This window comes from Moschus berezovskii, chromosome 23 (assembly GCF_049115385.1).
Source record: "Moschus berezovskii isolate FMDL1 chromosome 23, NW_MosBer_1.0, whole genome shotgun sequence".
NCBI classification, from domain to species: Eukaryota; Metazoa; Chordata; class Mammalia; order Artiodactyla; family Moschidae; genus Moschus; species Moschus berezovskii.
In genome coordinates, this window is record NC_142482.1 from 21195377 (window position 1) to 21216368 (window position 20992).

The 20992-nt window shown below is 47.7% G+C and overlaps 1 long non-coding RNA gene across 1 annotated transcript in view; it reads right to left on the bottom strand.

The window, feature by feature from the left end:
• Positions 1 to 11257: 11257 nt before the first annotated feature.
• The window catches only part of LOC129543164 (uncharacterized), a 54523-nt gene continuing 44788 nt past the window's right edge, over positions 11258 to 20992 (bottom strand). Inside the window, exons 2-3 of the long non-coding RNA XR_008683256.2 lie at positions 11964 to 12031; positions 11258 to 11787 (exon numbers count right to left, since the gene is read on the bottom strand). This is a non-coding gene — a long non-coding RNA (uncharacterized LOC129543164). The remainder of the gene's footprint in view (positions 11788 to 11963; positions 12032 to 20992) is intronic.

Sequence of the window (20992 nt, forward strand, 5' to 3'; positions counted from 1 at the left end):
TGAATTGAACCCTGAATCACATTTGGTATCCACATTGAAACAGAATGACCATTTGCCAGGGCTCCTAGATCCTAGATAGTTTCTTTGTAATATCTTGTTTGAGCCTTGAACTACCCTAGAGGCAGATCTTATCATCCAGTTTACAGAGAAGCCAATGAAAGTTTAGAGAGAACATGGAACCTATCTAAAGTCGCACAGCTAGTAAGCCTCAGAGCTCGGAATTAAACCCAAGTCAACCCAGGCTCCAAAGCCTGTCTTTCAACCACTTCTGCAAGGGTAACAGTCATCTGCTAATACTGCCTCCTCTTCCCCATAAGGGCACTTTTTCGGCTCAAAGAGCATCCTGGCAATTGCCTGCACAGACCATTCTTGACCATTTTTCATGCAACAAGTAGTGATAGGGCTTCCTCTCCAGCACTTGAAGTTGCCTCGATGATGACAGCTTCCAGGAAGAAAGTGTCTTTACACTCTGTTCCGTTCCATTCCGTCACTCAGTCGTGTCCGACTCTTTGCGACCCTGTGGACTGTAGCCTACCAGGCTTCTCCGTCCATGGGATTCTCCAGGCAAGAATACTGGAGTGGGTTACCGTTTCCTTCTCTAGGGGATCTTCCCGACCCAGGGATCGAACCCGGGTCTCCCGCATTGGAGGCAGACGCTTTAACCTCTGAGCAGGGCCCCGCAAAGTTGTTCTGTGAAGTGCCATATAGTGAATACTTCAGGTTTTGCAGGCCACTCGACCTCTGGAGAGCCATAAACATGTAAATAACTGTGTGTGGCTGTGTTTCAATAAGACCTCATTTACAAACATATGTAATCCATACATTTATCCATCTATTCAGTCTACTCATCTGACCGTTTATTTGTTCTTTTTTGTTGAGCACTTTCTTGTATCAGACACCATTCCAGGTGATGGTGTAACAGGAGGGAAAGGGGCAGGGCACAACTTTTGAAAGAATGACGGAACCCAAGGACACAACATAAACTGATCAGAATCAAAGGGGACCAAGATGGCATACAAGACCAGACCTTGATCCTCAATCAGCAAGTGAAATGACTCAGCCAGAGGCGTCATGACAGTTCCAAGGCACTGTCGAAAGACCAAGGAGGGGGCGGTGGCCCAAATCCTGGAAATCTCCACCCCTTCCCCAAAGTAGTTGGAATAATCCTCCCACTCATTAGCATACGAAATTACCCCGCCTATAAAAACTAACCAGCCGCATTTCACAGCCGCACTCACCCTCTGTAATGGCCCACACACTGTCTGTGGAGTGTGCTTCTCTACGAATCTGAATAAATCCACTTCTTACCTATCAGTTTGTCTCTCACTGAGTTTTTTTTGCGATGAGACATCAAGAACCTGAACTTTATTAGGTCCTGAAACCAGGTACTATAGGTTTTGGCCAGGTTCAAGTCCTAGCCACATGTGTTTGAGTCCCAGCCATGTGGGTTCGAGTGCCAAACTGGGTTTTGGCTGGGTTTGAGTCCCAGTCTGAGGTAAATGGTTTCAATGGGAATGCTTCAGATTCTCTATTTGTAGCCTGCTTGGTGACTGATCCAATGTTAAATAGAGTAGAATCTCCATAGATCACAGAGTGCACATATTAGACGTTATTTGATGTGTTTTTGACTTAGAGGGAAAAGGCAAGTCACATCTGAAGATGAAAGGCTGTATAAGACAGGGGTTAAGTAGAGACTCCAGAGCCACATACTAAGAATGTGTCCTCACACAAGTTACTTCGCCTCTCTCAGTTCCTTCACCTATACAATTGGATAACAACAGCAGAATCTAACTCCTAAGCCTGGGCTGAGACTCAGCTGAGTGAAAATTTTATAAAAGAATGCCTGACTCATGGGAAGCACATTATAAACTTCTGTTAAATAAAGGAGACATCCAAGAGAAAGAAAAAACAGCAACAATTAGGACATACATCACGAGATAGTGCTGACTAATTCCAATTTTGCCAGTGTATACACTGGATAAACATTTTAATCTTCCTTTGCTCCTATTTCCACATTTTATAGACAAACGTAGGAACTTCCCTAGTGGTCCTATGGCTACGACTCCACACTCCCAATGTAGGGGGCCTGGGTTTGATCCCTGGTTGGGGAACTAGATACCACAAGCCATAACTAAAAGATCCTGCATGCCACTGCTAAGATGCATCACACCCAAATAAACACAATATTTTTAAAAACAAGACAAATATAATTTTCACTCCCTCCAAGGGGCTTTCCTGGTGGCTCAGAGGGTAAAGCGTCTGCCTGCAATGCGGAGGACCTGGGTTTGATCCCCTGGTCGGGAAGATCCCCTGGAGAAGGAAATGGCAACCCACTCCGGTACTCTTGCCTGGAAAACCCCATGGACAGAGGAGCCTGGTAGGCTACAGTCCATGGGGTCGCAAAGAGTGGGACACAACTGAGCGACTTCACTTTCAATTTCCTTCACTTGGGTAGAGTGAGTCCCAATTACTTGCTGACCCCAGAAAAAAAGTGAAAAGCAAAAAACTCTATTTACTAAATGATGGCCTGAGCTGCTGCTGCTGCTGCTGCTGCTAAGTCGCTTCAGTCGTGTCCAACTCTGTGCGACCCCATAGACGGCAGCCCACCAGGCTCCCCCGTCCCTGGGATTCTCCAGGCTAGAACACTGGAGTGAGTTGCCATTTCCTTCTCCAATGCATGAAAGTGAAAAGTGAAAGTTAAGTCACTCAGTTGTGTCCGACTCTTAGCGACCCCATGGACTGCAGCCTACCAGGCTCCTCCATCCATGGGATTTTCCAGGCAAGAGTGTGCTAAAGTGCACAATCAGGTTGAGGAAGTAAGATTTAAACAGGTGGAACAATTAAGTCACAGGACTTGAGTAACAGGATGAGTGTCCAAGACTAAGGAGCTTTCATTAGGTGGTGAATATTCTGAGTTTGTGGCGTTTGCGTGTTGAGGATGAGTGAGGGATGAGAGAGGAAAGGCCGACTAGGGTTAGATTCTAGAAGCCTGATCTGACTTTATTTAAACTTTACTCTCAGGACCAGAGGTTCACAATAGTATACCCCACTTTGGGATCGCATGATAGGTGACTTTCATATGTGAGACTTTAAAAGGAGGCTTTGAGTTCCAAAGAATTCCCTGTGAATGAGTATACATTTCCAAGTAGATATAAAGTCCCACCTCATCCCACCCCCCCATTTTAATGTTAATTGCTTATTTTCATGTGTTATAGACATCCTGGAATGCAAAGTCAAGTGGGCCTTAGGAAGCATCACTACAAACAAAGCTAGTGGAGGTGATGGAATTCCAGTTGAGCTATTTCAAATCCTGAAAGATGATGCGGTGAAAGTGTTGCACTCAATATGCCAGCAAATTTGGAAAACTCAGCAGTGGCCACAGGACTGGAAAAGGTCAGTTTTCATTCCAATCCCCAAGAAAGGTAATGCCAAAGAATGCTCAAACTACCGCACAGTTGCACTCATCTCACACGCTAACAAAGTAATGCTCAAAATTCTCCAAGCCAGGCTTCAGTAATACATGAACCATGAACTTCCAGATGTTCTAGCTGGTTTTAGAAAAGGCAGAGGAACCAGAGATCAAATTGCCAACATCTGCTGGATCATCGAAAAAGCACAAGAGTTCCAGAAAAACATCTATTTCTGCTTTATTTACTATGCCAAAGCCTTTGACTGTGTGGATCACAATACACTGTGGAAAATTCTGAAAGAAATGGGAATACCAGACCACCTGACCTGCCTCTTGAGAAATCTGTATGCAGGTCAGGAAGTAACAGTTTTGAACTGGACATGGAACAACAGACTGGTTCCAAATAGAAAAAGGAGTACGTCAAGGTTGTATATTGTCACCCTGCTTATTTAACTTATATGCAGAGTACATCATGAGAAATGCTGGGCTGGAAGAAGCACAAGCTGGAATCAAGATTGCCGGGAGAAATATCAATAACCTCAGATATGCAGATGACACCACTCTTATGGCAGAAAGTGAAGAACTGAAGAGCCTCTTGATAAAAGTGAAAAAGTTAGCTTAAAGCTCAACATTCAGAAAACTAAGATCATGGCATCTAGTCCTATCACTTCATGGGAAATAGATGGGGAAACAGTGGCTGACTTTATTTTGGGGGGCTCCAAAATCACTGGAGATGGTGACTGCAGTCATGACATTTAAAAGACGCTTACTCCTTGAAAAGGAAAGTTATGACCAACCTAGATAGCATATTAAAAAGCAGAGACATTACTTTGCCAACAAAGGTCCATCTAGTCAAGGCTATGGTTTTCCAGTGGTCATGTATGGATGTGAGAGTTGGACTGTGAAGAAAGCTGAGCACCGAAGAATTGATGCTTTTGAACTGTGGTGCTGGAGAAGACTCTTTGAGAGTCCCTTGGACTGCAAGGAGATCCAACCAGTCCATCCTAAAGGAGATCAGTCCTGGGTGTTCATTGGAAGGACTGATGCTGAAGCTGAAACTCCAATACTTTGGCCACCTCATGCGAAGAGCTGACTCATTGGAAAAGACCCTGATGCTGAGAGGGATTGGGGGTGGGGGGAGAAGGGGACCACAGAGGATGAGATGGCTGGATGGCATCACTGACTCAATGGACATGGGTTTGGGTAAACTCTGGGAGTTGGTGATGGACAGGGAGGCCGGGGTCGCAAAGAGTCGGACATGACTGAGCTACTGAACTGAACTGAACTGAACTGATGTGCAGAGAAAATGGCTGGTACAATGGAGGGTGGTTTAGAATTTGGGGGGAGTTTACTGTATGTGAATTCTAAACATGTATTTGAAAAAAAAAGTGTTCTTAGTGTGTTCAGTTCAGTTCAGTCGCTCAGTCGTGTCCGACTCTCCGCAACCCCATGAATCACAGCACGCCAGGCCTCCCTGTCCATCACCAACTCCCGGAGTTCACTCAAACTCATGTCCACAGAGTCGGTGATGCCATCCAGCCATCTCATTCTCGGTCGTCCCCTTCTCCTCCCGCCCCCAACCTTAGGGTACAACATATATTAGTTAAAGCTTGTTAACTTTGTCACTCAAATCCTCTATTGTTTTCATTATGACTTTTTTCTACTTCAATTGCCGATTTTGGAGATTTCATCCATGGCAATAGATTTATTCATTTATCCTTGATTTCCAGTAACATTTGCTTTATATATTTTTAAACTTGATTGTTAAAAATCATAGACTTTAAATTTTTGTTAAGACTTTAATTTTTTTCAGTGACTCTTGTTTCTTTTAGGGCTTTTTGCCTTGAATTCCAAATTATCTAATGCTACTATACTTGTTCTACTTTGGCGATCATTTGCTTGGTATATTTCCCTCATCTGTTCATATTCAAAATGTTCTGCCACTTGGTTTCAAACACATCTGTGTAAACAGTATATAGCTGGATTTTGCCCTTTAATAGAACTGTCTCTTTTTTCTTGTAATATTAATGATAGTTGCAGACTTACCCTGTCATTCTATGCTTCCCCTTTACCATGCTTTTTATTTTTAAAAAATCTTTTCTTCATGATTTATCTTAGATTAAGTTTTTTGCCCTTTTCATTCACTCTTGTGATTTGGAAGTTGATTTTCCAATATCCCATTTTCTGTTCTTGAATTTGAATCCTATATTCTTAAAAAATTTTTTTTTTTTTAAATTTTTGGTGTTAGCTGTGGCACACAGAATCTTTGCTGTGGCCCAGGGGCTTTTTAGTTGGGGCGTGCAGGCTCAGTAATTGCTGTGTGAGGGCTCCCCAACCAGAGATTGAACCTGGGTCCTCTGCATTGGAAGGTAGATTCTTAACCACTGGACCACCAGGGAAGTCCCAAATCCTATGTTCTTTAACTCACAATTTTCTATCAATGTCTAGAGATAATTAGGAGATTCTTTCCCCATTAATACACATTAACATTCTTTTTCCTCCCCCATATTTAGATATTCCGGGTAGATTATGGATCCAAATTGTTGTTTTTGAAATGTTTACAGTATGCCTCAATAATTCAGACTTCACTAAAAATTTCACTAATTTCTTTGCTCACCACAGTTTCAGCATCCCACGTCTGCCTGTTTCTTGTGTTCACTTATCGTAATTGAAGCATCTCCCCTAGGAATTCTTTAAAGAAAATTGAGGGTGGCAAACTTTCTCCTTATAAAACAAAAAATGTGTTAAACTTCCCTACCACTTGAATACTTCATTTCCCTTTGGAACTTGGAGATAGTGCTCTATTGTCTTTTAACATCCAGCCTCATGCCAATATAATATTATTGTGTTAATGACCTGCTTTTTCCTCTCTGGAAGCTTCCAGATATTTTTTCTTTATCTTTGGTGATCTGAAATTTCACCAAAATGTGTCTAGGTATGAGTCTTCCCCCCGCACCCCACCCCCTTAGGAACAGTCAATCAAGTAATTAATTTCTTTCTTCAACAACCGGAAAATTTTCTTTTATTAGTTCTTCAATTACTTTCTCTCTTCTATTCTCTCAAGTTATATCTTTTTGTAATGCCTATTAGACAAATGGCTCTTAACTTTTCTCTCAGAGTTTCCATCTCTTTATGTTTTTCACTGTGTTTAAGACGTCTTCAGCTCAGTCTTTCTAATAATCAGATCATTAAATTTATCTCACACCATCTACTGAGATTCAAATTCTGATGATCAGTTTTAAAATTTCTAAAAAATACGGACTTTATTATTATTTTTCATCTCTTGAAAATAACTATTCTTCAATTCAAGTGATCTTAACAAAGACAGTTAAAAAAGCAAAACCCACAGTTTTTTGTCCTGTTATCTCTATTTCTTTGGGTGTTAACTCTTCTATGTGTTGAGTTCAGGGCTTTGCTATCCAATACAGTATCTGCTTTCTACTACTAAGTCACTTCAGTCGTGTCCAACTCTGTGTGACCCCATAGATGGCAGCCCACCAGGCTCTGCCATCCCTGGGGTTCTCCAGGCAAGAGTACTGGAGTGGGTTGCCATTTCCTTCTCCAATATCTGCTTTCTATTTAAATTTAAATTAAGATAAAATTAAACAAAGAATTCGGTTCCTCAGTTGAAGCAGCCACATTTCAAGTGGTCACTAGCCACATGTGGTGTACAGCTACACGCTGGACAGCCCACATCCAGAACACTTGCATCAAGACAGAAGGTGCTGTTGGGCAGTACTGGCTGTGCAATATTCTCTGTACCACGGTTTTAGTTTTCCTTTCCCCTTAGAGATTCTTGGTGTTTTGCTCATTTTTGTGTTTGAGAATATCTGTTTGCCAGTTTTTTGTTCACTATAGCCTTGTTATTGAGGGTGGGAGAGAGAGGTGTGGCCCGCCAACAGCTTTTCTTCTGAATGAGGACTCCCTACTTCCCTTTCAGAGTGTCAGTAGCTGCTTGAAACGTTGCTCTGCCTCTCTAACCCCAGCAACCTGGGGCAAATCCTCTACTGCGAACTACTAAACACAGGTCAGGGAGCAGCAAGGAACACTTCTGGGACCTCCTCTGGTTATTTTGAGTCTGTTGTCTCAGGCTTAGAGCTCCTCTCTGACCCCTGTCTCCCAAACCACTTTTCCCTCCTTCATGGCCTTCTCCTTCATATATATTAGCTTGGCTTCCTCCAGCTAATTTTATTCCTTCATACTTTGATGCTATTTGTTCTTTATGTTCCTGGTACCCAACATGTCTGATAGGCTGAGGGTTCTCTTTTTGTTTTCTCACACTATCACATAGTTTGTTTGTTTTCTTGTAGCTTCCTGTTGTTCTGTGGATTGGGGCAGGAGAAAGGGTCTTCTGCCAGGTTGACCCAAACTTTAACAATGCCTTTGTATCAGCATCATTTTGCTCTTTGTAGACCCATTTCATAAATAATACTTCCCTAAACTTGGGGTTCCCAAATTCAGACAGATGCTGGTTGCATTAGAATCGCCTGAGAATCTGTGGGTCCCACTCTTTGGGGATTTGAATGCATAGCTCACAGTGGGAAGCTTCAGCATACTTAGTGGGATGGGTGGAAACGAGGCTTAAATCCTGGAGAAAGGCCACCTACTTTGCAGGCTAGTTTGTGTCCAATGCCCAAATGGCCAGGACCTCTCCTAGTCAAATGACTGTTTCTGGAAGTGAATGGGGCACTGCGTGTGGGCAGAGATGGAGAACATAAGGAACCTCTTCCTCCTTGAACTGAAGGAGGGTGAGAAGTTACAAAACCCTCTGAGGATAACTCAAGGACAAGAGAGATGCAATATGTGCAACTGAATGGAAATGAAATGAAGGATTGCTGCAGGCCCCTCTCCCTCCCACAACGATATCAACTCTGCAAACCCCAAAAATCAAAGTGGGCCAGAAAATGCCCCCATCTAGAGATTTTTTTTAAAGCTTTAATTGCTATCCTACTGAGGCCCAACTCCAGCTTTGAGGAGATATATTTACTGGTTAGATTTACAGTAATGATTATTATTGTTACTGTTAAGAAGAATCCACTCATTGTCTCCAGTGAGCTCATAACACTGCACAAACATGACCTCATTTCTCCTCTGAATGGAGCAGGTATTGTTAACTCTGTTTTCCTAAAGGAGGATGTGGAGGTCCATTGCAGTCCAACGCCTTGAGCAAGGCCACACATCAAGAGAGGGAGGGAAAAAGGAAGCAGGCCCCAGGCCGCTTGCATTGGGGTCCCAGGGTTCTCTGCACTGGTCTAGGCTCCCTTGTCTGGTCAGTCCCCTCGACTTCCTTTGTGGCCACAGATCTGGTTCCAGGGTCGTAGGGGATCAGAGCCATTGGAGTCGTGGACATCAGATACCACAAGAGGAATAACCATTACTTTTCATAGGCTCAGCCAAGTCTAGACTCCAAGCTCAGCAATCAAAATCCTCCCTGGTTTATCTCCAGTTTCACTAGGCTCCAACTCAGCTGACTTCTTTCCTGACTTCTCCATCAAGGGACACAAACACTTTACCCCTGGATCCATTCAAACCAGACATTGTAGTCACACTGCATTTGTCCTTCTGCCCCTGGTGCAATGTCTGCGGGCTGCATGTTCTTTGGGTCAGTTGCAGTACCTGTTGCCCACTGCGCTTTCTTCGGGCTTTTGCTTCTGCCACCCTCTAAGCCCTGTCCTAGAAGACATTTCCCGCATCCTGCCTGCTAGTCTTCCTACCCAAGAAGACTCCCTGTGATTTTCCAGAGGGGTCCCTCTCCCTCTCTGATCTCCTGCCATCCTTATTATTCACTCTACCGATAATTATTCAGAGCCTGATATGTGGTGGGCACCAGGGGAGGTAATGCAGATACAACAGTGAGCAAGCCACAGACAAAAGTCAGGAACTCTGTACGTCAAACATTTATGAATTGTCGTAAGGGTGTATGAAAAGGCTTCCCAAACATATCCAATACTTGCCAGTGTCTCTCCATCTTCTGTTGTGTCCAAGAAAAAGCTCGGTTTATCTAGGTACATCAGAAAACTCCATGTATCAGAGACAACATGAAAGAAAAGTCTCAGGTTTGCACAATAATAGCATTTTAGTGAAACCAAAAAAGTACAAAATGAAAATATATGATAAATACGGTCTAACTCTTAAGATTGGTTCATGCAGTTTGAGTTGGAGTTTCTTTCTACAACTTAACTTATAAACTAAGAATAATTGGTTTTTCTTTCACTCTACTATACACACACACTTGAGTGTGTATATGTTTGAATAAAAGTTCTAAATAAAAGTAAATCTTTTAAAAAAGCTTCCCTTGGCTAGAGGGTGATTGATGGTGGCCAAGAGCAGAGAGGCACATCTGAGGCAAGACAAGCTCATGGAGGCCTTGAGGGCCATGCTGAGTAGCTGGATTTCATTCTCAGAGCAGTGGGAAGGCATTGCAGGATTGCAGGGAGTGACATGATCTGATTTATACTTAATGACAGAAATCCTCAATGGGATGGGGATGGGGAGGGGCAATCTCGACCCCCTTTCCTGAGGGACACTTGACAGTACCTGGAGACGTTTTTGGTTGTCACAGCTTGGGCGAGGTGCTCCTGGCATCCAGCAGGTAGAGGCCAGGATACTGCTGAATGTCCAACAATGCACAGGACAACCCCCCCAACACATGTCAAGAGTGCTGAGGTTGTGAAACTCTGTTTTAAGTTGACTCTGGCTGCCATGTGAAGAACAGGCTCTCAGACCCCAAGAGTGGAATTAGAGACTACTTGAAAGGCCACTTAACTTCATACAACTATTGCACTGATCTGCTGGAAACTTCTCTCCATGTATGCCAAACCTCATCCTCTGGGGTCTGGGGACTCTGCTTTCTGTTGGGTGATGGCCAGCCAACCAGCCCTACTCATCTTCCCAAGAAGGCCCTTTGCATTTTAACAGGGGCTTTCTGATGGCAATGCCATAACCTGTGAGAACAGTCAGCCTTAGCTGAGCAGGAGAGGAGCGTTCTGAGGCATCACTGTGCGGGGCCGTCTGCTCTGTCTGGGAGGACATGGCGTCGCAGAGACTAGCTTCCACGCCCTCTCCCCAGCTGTGACCTTGTCGTGACAGCCGCAGCCAGCTCAGCGTTCCCCTCCTCCCTGACCTCCTGAATGCCGGGCAGGCCTATACGGGGTTTGCAGAGGGTCTGGGTGCCCAAGACATGTGATGCCCAGCACTTACAGTGAAGTTTATGAGTATTTACACCAGGCATGAGAACCTATCATTTACAGCCTTGCCATGTAAATCAGTAGAGTTAAAGGGCTCTGCTCTTGCCCCTGCCCCCAGTTTGAGGTTGGTTTTAAGATTTCAGAGAGGCATGACTGAGCGGTGGTGACCGTGGGAGGTCTGTGGAAGAAGTATCTCCAGAGAGCGGGGCGGCGGGGGGTGGGGGGGACAGTTCCTCCTCAGGGATGGGACTGGCCAAGCAGGTAGGAGAGTTTGTCTTCTGGGTCCCAGTTATGAACCACTCTTCTCCCACTTCCAGAGAGGTTTTCTGTCTTGTGCGAGGGGGCGGGAGTGTCATGAAAACTTTGAAGAAAGCTATAGAAAACCTCTCTCTGGAAAAATGAACAATGGGGATAAAAACCCATGTACAGTACAGGAGATTCCCAGATCCCTTTGCAGCCAATCCATGACCTTATGAACTGATTCACACCAAAATGCAAATGACTAACAAGGTTCAGTATATTTCCATTTTAATGGGGAGTAAAGCCCTTAAGCCACACTGGATTTCTTACGAGGGGAGCTGCTCCATCAGTGGGTTGAGACACATTCTAAAGCAGATGGGAGGCATCTCCTAGCTTCTGAATTCTTCCCGAATCCCTGCTGTACCGACATAGAAAACTGGGTTTGGAGGAGGAGAAGGAACAGAGGGAAGAAGGGAAACAGGGGCCGTTCTTAAGCTAATTTGGAATCAAAGGCCACCTGAGACTGGACCCAGTGGGGCTTGTTGGGAACCCACACCAGATATTCCTGGTCAGCCCAGGGCAACTGATCTTGTTAATGGGCCAATAAAAATTAGGGGGACAAAGGCTAAGCCCTGGCAGCTCAAATGAATCTCCTCTGCAAGAGGGAGCAATCTCGTAAAGAGTCATAACCGAGCAAACGGAGGACTCATTGTGTTTCATTAACTTTAATAGTGCTCGTTAGGTTGGCTTCCAAGGGCTGTGGGACAGGAGAGAGAAGGCCAGACTCATCATCAGGGCTTGAGAGCAGGCGGGCTCGAGTGGACTCCCCCTTCGGCCCCAGTGCCGAGCTGAAAGTGGCTGCTCTTTGGACCCCTACAGGCTCCCCAGCCCAGCACGACATCCTGGCCACACAGGCAAGAAGCCCAGGCCTCAAGGACTTTTAATTCTTTCCTGTCGGGGTAAAGAAAGACAAGGACAAAGAGCTGGATGCAAACCGTCTCTGAGCCTGGGCCAGCTACCACCTGGCTCTGGGTGCCCACACAGAGGCCTCTCCCAGGAACATCCAAAGTCCAGCTCCAATGCCCACCAGCCCCCACTTGAAGAGTCCCAGCGGCCCAGAGCCTGACCTGGGGACCACTGTCACTGTGAGCCGCGGTGCTGATCTCCTCCTTCTTCTCCACCCCAGATGTGTCCACTGCCAGGAAAAAAAAATAATAATAATGGAAAACAAACAAACAGGGCCAGCAGCAAACACATCACCAAGCAAGCCCGCCTCACATTGTCCTCTGTGGTTGCCGGGGCTGGGAGCCAGAGGCCGCTGGCCTGGAAAAGCCCAGACAGCTCCCTGAGCCCAGCACCAGGCTGAGCCTCCTCCCAGGGCAGGCTCTGCCTTCCTCCTCCTCTGCTGCCGTCCTCCTCCATCCTTTCTTCCCTTCTACCCATCATTTCCCTCCCTTTCTCTCCTTTCTGTGCCTCCTTTCTGCCTTTCTGCTCTCTGTTCTCTTCCTGCATCCTTGATGAAATCAAGTCGCTGAACACTGAAGAAGGCCCGCAGAGCACATCAAGTCCAGGGTATGGAAAGGTAGCTCATGACAGGAGCCAGCCCTGCTGCTGCCTTGCTTAAAGTCCTTCGGGTTCCCCGAGCCAGGACAAGAAGATTGACCCCTTAGCACCGCTGGGAACAGGCTCTTCCCCACCCCACCTTTCAGATCTTCCCCTCCAGCCCCTTAAACCCTTGTCAAACCACATTATTAATTCCTGGTAGACATTCCCCCTCAAGTCCTTGCTCACCTTCTTCCCGCCACCTGGAAAGCCCTCACCGTCTTCGCCCAACTCCCTGTATAGCAATGGCAAGCCACTCCAGTACTCTTGCCTAGAAAATCCCATGGATGGAGGAGCCTGGTAGGCTGCAGTCCGTGGGGTCGCTAAAGGTCGGACACGACTGAGCGACTTCACTTTCACTTTTCACTTTCACACATTGGAGAAGGAAATGGCAACCCACTCCAGTGTTCTTGCCTGGAGAATCCCAGGGACGGGGGAGCCTGGTGGGCTTCCGTCTATGGGGTCACACAGAGTCGGACACGACTGAAGTGACTTAGCAGCAGCAAGTATTCTTTGGGGTCGTCTTTAAACCCTCTCCTCGTCTGAGTCGTTTCCCAAGCTTCCAGCTGGAATTAATCTGTCTCTTTTAGCGCTTTCATTAGAATTTTATGTTGGCACCTCCGTATTTGGGTATTTACCATGTTCTGCCTTTAAAAAAAAAAATCTATTTTGTGCTGGCTGCCCGTCTTTTGTTGCCGTGCAAGGGCTTTCTCTAGTTGCGGGGAGTGGGGGCTTCTCACTGCAGTGGCTTCTTTTGTTGCAGAGCACAGGCTCCAGGGTGCGGGCTCAGTGGTTGGGGCACATGAGCTCCGTAGTGGCGGCTCGCAGGCTCAGTTGCCAGCATGTGGAATCTTCCCAGAGCAGGGATCGAACCCACGTCCCCTCCATTGACAGGGAGATTCTTAACCAAAGGACCACCAGGGAAGCCCCATATTCTACCTTATATTCTACTTATTTAGATGCAAATTTCTCTCTCCTACGTAACTATGAACTAAAGAAAAACCACGCCATCTTTGAACGCCCGTATCCTTTAAGTTCCTGGCACGTAGCAAGTGTGCAATGAATGTCAAACTGATTAAAAATCGAAATCTGTGGTTATTCAGAAAAGCAATTAACTCCACATTTTAATTTCATTGATGTGGGAGCATCTCATTTATAAAAATTTCATTTGCAGATTGTCTGAAGCGCTGGGTGCTTTGGGTAGGCTCCTCAAGGTTTGGCTTCGGGACTTCACCAAAGACTGGAGGATGGTATGTTAGACGGCGGCACCTACTGGTGAAGAGTAACATTACAGCTTGGGTCTGGCGAAGAGAGAAGCAAGGGAGTTCGGTCAATCCCAGCAGGACCTGACCCGGGTGGGGACAGGCCGGTAAGGGCAGGAGAGGACTAGAATGAGTTCCCCTCTCTCCTCAAGAGCCCTGAGGCCCAAGTCAAGGTCAAGACTTATTCTTCAGGCTCCTGCAGACTGACTGTTGCAGGCCCAGGGTGAGACACCAAGGAATCCCAGCCTGGCTGCAAGCTCGCCAAATGCCCAGGACAGAGGAGAAGCGGTGGCATGAAGAAGGGAAAGCCTGTCACCAAACATGGGAGGCGCCCTTTGTGAGGGCCTCAATGCTCAGCATGAGCACACAGGCGGCAGAGATGTCAACCCCTTCCTCGCTACGGGTTTTCGGCTTCTTCTAAACGGATTCTCAGTCCTCTAAGGGCCCTTCTTGGGAAATAGAACAATAGAAGTTACTGGGGGAACCGAGTTTTGCTTTACAGCAATTCACTTTATAAGCTGGTTCGTGAGTATCTCGAACTTTGCCCCAGTACCTCCACCTGCACTCATCCTTGCTTTAATCCAGGTTACCTGTGGCAAGTCCTCCTCTGTCTCCCCACCTTCTCCTCTGGGGAGACCTGGGGGAGCAGAGCCATGAGGAAATGGGGCAGGCGGAGCAAAAGCCAAACCAGTGCTCAGCCCAGTCCAGAAGTCCAGCCAGTGTCCCTGTAGCCCCTCCTTTGCCACGGCATTGTTAGAGCTTCAGCTGATAACTAACACTTTAACTCACAAAGGAGTGATCTCTCACAGGGATATTTGTATTTGGGACCCAAGAAATACAAGTTTAGCTCAAAGGAGTTATCTTCTAATGATGACATTTGAAGCATCAGTATGAAAGATCTCTGATGAAGGGGTAGAGACGACGAGGGTTCTCCCTCCTGAGGATTCCCAAGAGCTCGCCATTCCTCCATTCACTTGGCAAACACTCGCTGAGTATGACTATGTGCCAGGCATATGTTCGGGGCTGTGGACACAATGGTCCTGCCCTCAAACGTCTGACAGACTACTGAAGAGAAACCAGTACAGCGCAGCACACCCAGGGCCATCAGGGTAGGTTTCAAGGACCACTGAGCACCACGCCTGCGGGGGCGGTAAGACAATCTCATAAACAAGGTACATCTAAACCAGATCTTGAAGGTCAGTTGCGGTTTCCCAGCTGTCAAGGCCATGGTATGGGGCAGGCATGGTGTGGCTCGGGTGTACTGACGGTGAGATCAGAAGAGAGACACCAAGTGTCTTTGGGGAAGAGGGCTCAGGGCTGGCACAGAGGTCCGTGTGTCCATGGGAGACATGCTGAGTGCCTAGAGGCTAAGGCAGCAGCAACGGAGGTGGAGAGGAGGCCTAGAATTGAGGGAGGTTTCGGACGTTTCACCCTCAGGATACAGTGACCTCTCAGATGGGAGAGGAAGAGAGAATCTTTTCAGACTCTGAGAAAGCCAGCTGGGGCCGCTGAGTGGTCATATGGAGGTCAAGAAGAGGACAGGTCAGGGGTGAGTGCGGAGAGGGACAACGTTCAGCTGGGGTCGGTTCAGCTTGAGATCTTGAAAAATACCAATGGAAATATCTCTCAGGCAAAAATATAGGGCAAGTTAGAAAAGAGGGAAGAGAGCTAGACATACGGGCCTGAAAACTGGACACACAGAATTAGAGTTACAAGAAAAGTGGGGCTAGACATATAGATTTGGGGGTCATCACACTGGTGATAGTTGGAGCCGTAATGTCCCACAGTGGGGGGCAGACTGCCCCCCTCACTTGTGCTGGACCTCCCACATGATCTATCTGTGCCCTCCAACAACCAGCAAGGTCAGAATTTCATCCTCCCATTTTCTAGATGAGAAAGTTTACACTCCGAGAGGTAAAGAAACTTGCTCAAACTCACCCTTTGTTGGGACTGGGATTGAAACCTAGAACCATCTGACTTCAGAGCCAGTATTCTTCCCTCCACCCTTGCTGTCCCTGGATTAGAGTCCCCGAGGAGGTCACTTAGGGTGAGGAGTGAAAAGAGCCAAGCTAGAAGCACTTAAGAGGCCAGTGAAGGGGGAGTGACTGGTAGGATACCGGGGGAAAGAAAGGACCCAGGAAGGGAAAGGAAAACATTCAGAGGCTTCTGATGATACAGAGAGGTCAAGATAGGTAAGGACCAGCAGGCATCCTCAGACATGGAGGTGGGGAAGTTGGAGGCCTGGCAGAGGGGTTAGAGAGGGCCTGGGGTGGATTGTACAAGGGCAGGGGGTGAAGGAAGCAGGGGAGATGGAGAGCAGGAGCCCTCCACCTAGAAGTTCAGAAGACTGGAAGGACAAGAGGCGTCAGGGTCTAGGGGAGCTTCTGGTTGCTCCTGTGGGATGCTGCAGGTTACACTGTGTTTACAGGAGAAGGAGCCCAGGTGAGGGATTCGGGAAAGGGAGGGGGTAACAGCAGCAGCTCCCTGTCGAGGCAAGAGGGGGTGGGATCCTTGTACATGCATGTGGGGGTTGGCCTTGGTCAAAAGGAGGGACCCTCTCCTAGCAGTGGCGGGAGAGGGAGGTGGGAGATAGGAAGTGCATGCTAGGTGGCTTCTGGCTTCTCAAGGAAACAGGAGTTGAGAGCACTGACTGGGGATGTAAGGGGGCTGAGCCTGGTGGAGGGGCGCCCGAAGTGTGGAAGAGCAGCTGTGTAGGAGGTGACTGGGCGAAGGCTTGGGGCAGTTTGGAGACTTGCCTTGTGATGTGGAGGAGTCTGGAACCACACATCAGTGCTCATGCCAATTGGCAGGTTGGAGATTTTTGCTTCCTTCATGAAAGCAACCAGGGAGCAGGTGGGGAGGAAGCAGGTGGCAAAGTGACTCAGGTGTGGGGGTGGGCAGGGAGGAAGGGCTGGAGGGGACCCTGGGATGAGAGGCCAAGGAGGCTGCCCAAGTGGGGAGGGGTGAGCAGCTCAGACCAGGCTCTCCCCGCCCCAGCAGGTCTTGGCAGGATTGCCAGCAGACCTCTGCACAGAGACAAGACCAGGGGCCTTGGGGAACAAGTTACTCCTAGAATCCCAGGGCCAGAACACATTTTGAGCGAGCATTACCTCCAGTCTTTTACTTATCTGTCCAAACGGCTGCTCAGCCATCCTGGACAGGTGGGAAACAAGGACTGACCAGGGTCGACCTGTACACTGACCCGGCATGCGCCCCACTCCTTTTGTCTATTTCTTTTACTGTTGTTGTTCTGACTGTTCTTTATCTCTGTCCCTGAGTCTTTTGTTTATATTCCTCTCTTGTCCCTCTCTTTCTAAGTGTCATTAAGATGTACCTCAAGTCCCTCCTAATGTCCACGGAACCTACTTGGATGATCGACTCCTATTTCCTCTGGCACTCTCTGTCTGGATTGCTTGATGTTGCATTCAGATATTATTTTGCATATACAAACCTTGCCTTCCTGGTGAGACTCAGGGCATTTGGGGTTTTGGCTTATGGTGCAAAGGGGTCTGAAAGCATACACTGGTGCTGACACACCTCTTTTTAAATTTAATTAAGTTTTGGCTGTGCTGGGTCTTCGTTGCTGCAGTGTGGGCTTTCTCTAGTTGCAGCGAGTGGGTGTCTACTCTTCCCTGAGGTGCACAGTCTCTAGGGCACGGGGGCTTCCGCAGTTGGGGCTCGGGCTCAGTTGCTCCGTGGCACATGGGATATTCCCAGACCAGGGGTGGAACCTGTGTCCCCTGCATTGGCAGGTGGACTCTCATCCACTGGATTGCCAGGGACGTCCCTAATACACCTCTTTGATTGGGGATCACATTTTCTATTTCTTTTGTACATTCTAGAGGGCCTCAGACAGTGTGTACTGGGGAGAAGGATGAGCAATAAGTACCATACGCCACTTGACAGAAGGATTTGTGACCGATCAGATCATGAGGAAAAGGAAAAGTGAGACCTGGAAGAGGGGAGATGGGCAGCTCTCAGGGTACAGACTAAGGAGCACTGATCCAGGAGTCAGAAGTCAGAGCAGGGACTTCCTTAGTGGTTCAGTGACTAAGACGCCATGCTCCCATGGCAGGGGGCCCTGGTCCAATCCCTGGTCAGGGAACCAGATCCCACATGCCACTAAGAGTTCACGTGCCCCAACTAAGATTCCCCCATGCCACAGCAAAGATCACTGATCCCACATGCCACAGCTAAGACCTGGCACAGCCAAATAGACAAGAAAAACAATAAAAAAAAAAAAAAGACGTCAGGGGAGACATGGATCTTGCTTCTAGCTTTGCCTCTTTAATATGTCGTGTGACCTAGGGCAGTCATGTGACCACTCAGTCTTCTGAAATCCTACCCCTGTGTGATCCTCTGGGACAAGGGTACTGCCCTGCTATCTCTTGTATGGAAAGGGGCTGATCTACCCCGAGTGATAAAATTGTAACAGTGGCAGGAAGATGTTGAGTCGCTATGTTTTCAGAGGAGGCAGAAAAGAGAATGGAGAGGCCATACACATTTCAGAGTCAAGCCTGCGTCCCAGATCCTGGCTTCATCCATTCTTAGTCAGTCATCTGGGCAGGCTGATGTTTCTTTGCTTCGGTTTTCCCACCAGCAGAATGAGGCTAGCAGTTCTTGCCTGATGAGTCTGTGGTGGAGCGCCTGGCACACAGGAAAGCTCTGAGTTGATGGTTACCATGAGCTCTCATTAGAGTGTCTGTGCCTTCTGAAGGCTGGGTAGGAGGTACAAGGTGGTGGGGAAAGAGCTACTCTACCTGGTAGGTAAGTTTCCTTCCAACCTTCCAATTTGGAAGTGCTGCTGAAAAGGGCAGTGTGCTGGAATGCATGGCATTTTTGGAACCTTCTCAGAAGGAATGTGTGACAGACAGGAATCTATGGAGGGTGGTGAGGCTTGAGCCCAGTTGGGTGCACTCATACTCAGCTGCGTCAGAGTCTGGCCTGCAACAAGACTGCTCCTTCCCAGGCACTACTATACCTTTACTATCAAACACTTGTGGTCCTTGTTCCTTCTGAGAAGTAGTCGAAATAACAGCAATAGCCACCACCTATTGAATGCCTACTGTGTGTCAGGGTTTTTCCATTCATTAGCTCATTCAATTAACACCATAACCCGATGAGGTTTCTATTCTCTTTGTCATAAAACTGAAGCTTGCTGAAATTAATTTATCTGAGTCACACAGCTGAGATCTGAACTGCAGTTTTATTTCACTCTAGGGCTGGTGTGATATATGCCTCAGCTATGCAGTTGTAGGAGCATAACCATTTTATAATGAGGAAGCCGAGGCTCAGCGAAATGAAATAAATTACCCAAAATAGATGGCTGGGAAATGATAGGGCCTGACTTTGACCTTGGGGTACTGTTGTTTCAGTACCTGCATATTCTCCATTAAGACTATATCTTCTGTCAAGATAGAGGCACCGGATTCATTTAACAGATAGGGTAGCTCAGGAGCAGAGAGAGAAAAAGCAAAAACTCATGGAAAGAGACTTGGCAGGGGAGGTTAAGTCCCTGAAGGTGGCAGAGACCTGGCAGAGGTATCCTTGGAAGCAGGATGAGAACTGAGAGGTATTAGCTGTGGTCCCCCAGCCCCACCCTTCTCCCTTGACATTTGCAAGAGAAATTATAAAGAAGTGAATGTCAGAGGCGTCAGTATCCCTGAAGGAGAGAGGCACCCAAAAGCAAAGTGCCACCTGAGGCGAGTGTAGGAGACCCCAGAGAATGCAGGGACATTTTACCCACCCCACTCCACCCGCACCGCACCCCGCACCCCCCACCCGCTGCCCCCTTGAGGGCATGGCATGTGCTGCTGCTTTGTAGAAGCACTTGCAAGAGCCATCTCCTTATTCCTTCCTTGTCACCGTCCTGAGTAACTCTCCCATTGTGAGTCCCTGCAGAAGTGGACAGGACAGAGGGCAATGTGACCCACACCCCGCTCCTACAGACTCCTCTGAAGGGCTGAGGGTAGGCGGGGACTAGAATGGAAGGTGGGGAGCAGGGCAGGGAACTGCCTCTTCTGCCCAGAGGTGGAGAAAGCTCACCTTCCTAGAGGAACAAACAGAGGAAAGTAAGGAGGAAAAAAGGAAATGAGTAAAAGGCACTGAGCTTCCCAGAGATATAGCAGCTAAGGTGGGGCCACCCACTCTTCCCTCCCCGCAAAGTCAGGGCAATGTCCACACTCAGAGGATCAGGAAATCACACTGCCCTGGAGAAACGGTCTGAGCTAACCTCTTAATCTGCTCATACAGAACCATCCGTGCCCATCTCACCTGTGCTTTAGAGGGTGGGTGGGGGCCCTCCTCCCTAGAGACCCAGAGGAGCTCACACCAGTGTCCAAATCAAGGCAGAGACAAAGCAAGCACAGTGCAATCTCCCTTCCCTGCCTGGGGGGCGCTAATCAACCCTCTGTGCCCCCAAGTGGATAGGCACCCTCTGGCAACTTCTGATTCTTTTTTTTTTAAACCACTCTCCTGTTTGGGGCAGAGAGGATGGCAGGTTTGCACTTGTCCTCTAGTCCTACACATAATTGGTGGCAGCAGGCAAAGCTGTTTCAGGGGGAGGGGTTTGCCAATGGAATGAAGGAGGGAGAGAGCCCTAGAGTGATGGGGCTGAAAGGGACCTTGGAGATCATCTGACCCAAACGTTTGTGGCCTTCACTCCATTCCCATGTTCTGTGTGCTCCCATCCCAACCGCCATCTCTCATGTCATGCAGGGAATTCTCAAGACCTCCTCCCTTAGGCTTCCTAAGGGCACTAACTCCTTCCAACCACTGAGCTAACCCAGCCTTTTCAGTGGCGACACTGAGGTACACTGAGGTATGATTTGACCAAAGGTAATCTTCGTCCCGGGATAGAGCCAGGACAGGAAACCCAGATGCCTGAGTCCGCATCCTCCCACTTTTCCACTCAGTCCCTAGGGGAGGAACACCTTCCTTCTTCTCCCTGGGGGTTAAGGAAACCTCTGACAAAGCATACCTGTCACCCGAGCTGATATGGGCTGCCAGTGTGAAGGGTCTAAGAACTGAGTTATTTTCAGGGGGACCCTGATCATTATCCCTTCCTCCAGGGTACCCTGAAGACAGACTCTTTAAGGTTAGTCTGGGTCCCAAAGGTCTCTTTCCTCCAGAAGTTTGGCTCTGAAGCATAAATGACTGTCTACGGCCTGGCAGTCTTATTCCGACAGAACAAAGCTCCAACCTTCAGAAAAGCTCTCACCACTATCCAGAAGTCTTTCATCTTTCCCCTAGGATGGAAGAAGAGGCAGAGCTGGTACATGCATCAGGTGGTG